Here is a 5,338-nt window from a genome sequence, read left to right as displayed (position 1 = left end):
TATATATATATATATATATAGAGAGAGAGAGAGAGAGAGAGAGAGAGAGGTTATATATAATTTCCTTTATCAAAATCATCATGGTACCTTTTCAAACACTCAGAATTCTCTTTAGATTATATGCAGGCAAATCCATTACAATCAGTAGCTTTACAAACATTACAGTTATCCAACTAAAAGCATACTTAAATCAAAAGGTTTTTTTTTTTTTTTTGTGCATGATCACCACAAATTCCCTCAAAATCTGACCCTTCGCCCCAGTCTCTCAAACAGCTTTTTTTCCCCTCAACATTTAAAGTAAGTCTCAGCACTTACTTTAACAAGCAGCAAATATGCTGCCGACCCTGAGATACAAGGAAGGTTTGGGCATATTTTCAGTGTTTTTCCCCTTATTTCCCTTAATTCACATGACATGATTTAATCAGCTTTAAAATGGAAAACAAATTGCTTTGGCACAGCATGTAAGCGTGTTTGTGTAAATACAGAGGCATTGTCATGCTCAGCTGTCCTTTTTAATTTGATCTCTCTGTCTTTCCATTCTTTTTTATGTATCATGAAGTATGCAGTTCAACATGAATGACAAGCATGCACACTGAACCAACAACAACCCGAAGCAGATCATAGTGGCGACATTGTTAGCAACACTTTTGCTATGTATTCTCGCCAGTATATTTTTGTATCACACAAATGAATGGCTTTAAGATTGTTTAGTTATTTTTACTACATTTTCCAAGCTTTTATATAGTTACATTAGATTTATAGCTAGAAAAATGTTGCTCTACGTGTACGACTGTTTCCGACTAAAGCTTTAAAAAGCAAAGTGATATTAGCTGGTCATTGGAGGTCTGTGATTATGTACCATTACTGCACAGACAAGCGGTAATCTGTCTTCATAATTGGCACTGGCACAAAGACCCAATCAGAGCAGCCTGCTAGGTGATGTTGGCATGGTAATTACAGTCGGACAGGAAGCTTGGCCTCCTGGTGGCCTCCATTTTAAGGTCAGAGTTCAACTTAAGTCAGCTTTCACACTGTAAAATCTAGAAGGCTCTCAGTAGTGCTGGGCGGTATGACCACAAAATTATATCACAGTATTTTTCAAAATTATACCGGTTTCACGGTACATGACGGTATTTTTTTTTCATGCATGACCGGGTGTTAACCATATTTTCTACTGATTGAGAGAGGAAATACTGCAGTATATTGACTTAGAATGCCCTATTTTACTGTCATGATGAGTGATGTTAACCAGGAGTCACTTTCATTTATAATCTTGGCATCGTCTTTCGGAACTTTCACGCTTAGTAACACATACAGCTGTGCCCTCACCACAGTGCAACAGTGAAAAGGGACCCCTTTCAAACAGTGTCGCGTTCCGAACGGTGTTTAAGCGACATACACCGGTATTGCGGTATTTTAAAAATTAATATCATAAAAATAATCATACCGGTATTCGGTACAAACCGGTATACCGCCCAGCACTAGCTCTCAGACATAAAGGCAGAAACATGGCTGTTAGCTCCTACAGCAATCTAAACCCACACAGCACAACACATTATCTATTATGTCTAAGGCATGACTATTCATGTACTGTAAGAAGGATTCAATCCAATAAAGATCAAAGGTGAAGTGTGTATTTCTGCATTTGGAAAAGTATTTACCTTTTAAAATTGAAATTTTCAAACTCACTTAACCTCCATGACACTTCAGGGCTCAACAAGCAGGATTAGGATCACTTCCACATATTTTAGTATTTTATTTATTTACTCTTATAGTACTTATTAATATTTTGAATTAGCTTTTATTTTTATTAGCTTTTTTTATGAGTTTTTAATCTTTATTGGTATAGTGTGTATATATATATATATACAGTGGGTACGGAAAGTATTCAGACCCCCTTCAATTTTTCACTCTTTGTTATATTGCAGCCATTTGCTAAAATCATTTAAGTTAATTTTTTTTCCTCATTAATGTACACACAGCACCCCATATTGACAGAAAAACACAGAATCGTTGACATTTTTGCAGATTTATTAAAAAAGAAAAACTGAAATATCACATGGTCCTAAGTATTCAGACCCTTTGCTCAGTATTTAGTAGAAGCACCCTTTTGATCTAATACAGCCATGAGTCTTTTTGGGAAAGATGCAACAAGTTTTTCACACTTTATTATTTATATTTGATTAGATGTATTTCAATTAACAAATGGTTTATTTTTAGTTTTATACTGACACAAAATAATAATAAATTTTATTCATTGCTATAAAATAGTTATATTTAGAGAGAGAGAGAGAGAGAGAGAATAAAAATTATTCAGCTATATTACATAAATTCAAACATGTTTGTATATGATAACATTCAATGCAAAACATTACAACACTGCAAAACATAACTGAACTGAAAAGCTTGCATACTGGCCACGGTCCTGCACTGCTCCTATAACAAGTGCTGTTCAAGTTGTTCTGGATAAAAGGTGTCAGCTAAATGGCAAACTAATAGTTTCAGGTCTATAGAGAAGAGTTCCAGAGAAAGCTATAGTTTTCTGAATCATTCTAGACAGTTGAAGGTATTCGTGCTTGTGACCCGTCGAAAGGCTGAATAAAAGATATTAAACTCATCAACTTGATGATTAGGTAAAAAAGGGGGATTTCAATTAGATGCTTGCTTTGGACTCTTCAGAAAGGTCACTGGGTGGCCCTGGTGTAACATCGCATGCATGCATGATTTAGAAACTCCACACTTCATTTTCATTATTCTGTAAGCAGAGCCATCTCAGAGAGGATGACATTAACCGCCATTGTGAAGAACAGCGATGGGGACAGATCGCACGCTGAAGGTTAATTCAAACTAAAGAAGAAGTCAACCAATCAGAGGGCTGAAGTTTGTGTCCAACAGGCAGTTCGGGGGAACAAATTAATTCTTATTCACAATGAACCCTACAGTTCATCACATGCTTTTACCTCTTATCATTTTTACTGACAATGCCGGAGCTCTCTGACAGCCCCGAGACTTGAGACCAGCAATTTTAACCTATTATGAGACCAGAGAAATAAATCACATCTTTTTGGAGGCGCTTCCTGTTATTATTTTAGGCTAGATGGAAATTTTTCAGGAAATGACAGAGCTGACTTGGATTTGAGATGGCAGCTGGGCTGTAGGCAGGGGGTTCTGATTATATGGTTTCACATTAAAATTAGCAGCGTGTCCTAAAGCCTAAAACCGGATGTTCTTGTGTGAGGTCATAGTGATGTACTGAGGGTCTGTATATGAGGGTCAGTGCTGTCATGGCTCTGAGCTGGACGAGAATTAAATGTACACAGCTTGTGTGGCTTCCTGTGTGTTTCCATCACTTCAAGCCATTCCTTATCGACTCTCAAGGTGTGGGTTTATTTCATGCACAGCAAGAGAGGGAAAAAACCTTGCTAAAAGGAGTATGCTGGACCAGGAATTCCAACAAGGTTAACATGTTGGAATTGGCTGTTTACAGTCCCAAGTAAAAAAAAAAAAATCTATACAATATACAAATAAAGTCATAGTTCACGTTTCCATAAAAGCTGCAACTTAATTTATGCTAAAAATATTGTGAAACATAATAAATAATAATAAAGTGGCCATTTCACACCATGTGCTCAAGAGAACAAAAATGATAAATTCCAAGGATATTTGCTGCAAAATAAAAGTGGATGTTGAAGCCACTGTAGGAATTTTATTAAAATTAATATTACATAATAGTGATGCTAATAATGCAGTGTGAATATTAGCCAACTGTCAGAGAATTATTCAGTCACATGACTTCTAACGTATCTAAGAATTTATTTGGCAAATGTGTTTCTATTCTAGTTTAAGGGGATGTAGTCTTAACAAAAAATAAATAAACAAATAAATAAAATAATAATAATTATTATTATTTACATATCCGTTATATATAATTTTTAATGCATATTTTGGAAATTTTATTTGCATCTTGATGTTACAATCTAGAATTTTTTTGCAACATCCCAACATTTGCAAAAAAAATACATGGACAGATTGCCCTTGATATGACATTTTGTATGATATCTGTCAGGTCAAAATCATACATTCAATAAGCTAGACAAAAGCCACATCACAAAGAGTGTGGGGCTAGTCCCCTAATCTCAAATTTATGAGGCTTGTTTCCGTCTCAAGATAAAAAAATAATGACTTTTTTATATAGGCCTAAACTCAGAATTGTGAGATAAACATTAGTAACAAGTTATAAAATTGCAACTCTGAGAAGAAAAGGCCAAACTTTGAGATATAAACTTGGAATTGCAAGAAAGAATAGAAATCTCAGTTTTTGTGAGAAAGTTGCAGTTAACTTTTTAATCTTTTTATTCCGTGGAAGAAATGGGCTTCCATACACATTAGCCTTAGCATACTAACTACTAATAAATAAAACAAAAGTGTTATAAAACAAATCATATACACATACGGTATGATTAATGTATTCTGAAGCATGCAGAGGATTAATTTCTACGACCTGGATAACAGAGCAATATGTTTTAATGGGGTTTCGGAATTGAAATAGAAATTCAGAACTAGCATCTATGTGGGGGAGGTTAATATCAGAAAGGGACTGATCTTTTTCTTGCAGCGGGAACATGCATGAACAAAGTCCAGCGTGTCACGCAGCAGGCCAGACAGCAGGAGCAGCAGTTCAACTGCTGACAACCGTTTACCAGCACAGCCACTCTGACAAGCCTCTCATCTTCCTGTTTCATCTTCACCTCCTGCATCATTTAGTCCCTGGAGAGTGTGCATACTTAATGTGCAATGATACGCAGGTTACCCACCGCCAGCAAAACACTGCAGTTAGAGATATTTACATGTCTACAAGCCCGCTTGCCCAAACAAAAATCCATCACTGAGAAGCTAACGTTCATTTTCATGATGATTTCTGGAATGATTTGGTATGATTACAACCAGGCCGTTGATAAAATTCACAGAGAGAATTTTTACGAGTTCTTCCCTAAAAATCCTCCAGTGGGAGGAAATAAAAAAGTAACAGAAACAAGTTTTCCCAAACGATAATTTCACAATATCACATGTATGACAGTCCGTGCAGATCACACTTACATAATATGATGTTTCTCAATAGACCTACTTGAAAATATTCTGACAAATATGTAAAACATCTTAAAGGGGTCATATGATGCGATTTCAATTTTTCCTTTCTCTTTGGAGTGTTACAAGCTCTTGGTGCATAAAGAAGATCTGTAAAGTTGCAAAGACTAAAGTCTCAAATCCAAAGAGATATTCTTTATAAAAGTTAAGAGTCAACCACGCCTACCTAAAACGGCTCGTTCTAACACGCCCC

The sequence above is a fragment of the Sinocyclocheilus anshuiensis genome, unplaced genomic scaffold (assembly GCF_001515605.1).
Source record: "Sinocyclocheilus anshuiensis isolate Anshui unplaced genomic scaffold, SAMN03320099.WGS_v1.1 scaffold38, whole genome shotgun sequence".
Taxonomy (NCBI): Eukaryota; Metazoa; Chordata; class Actinopteri; order Cypriniformes; family Cyprinidae; genus Sinocyclocheilus; species Sinocyclocheilus anshuiensis.
Note: the sequence above shows the minus strand (reverse complement) of the source record.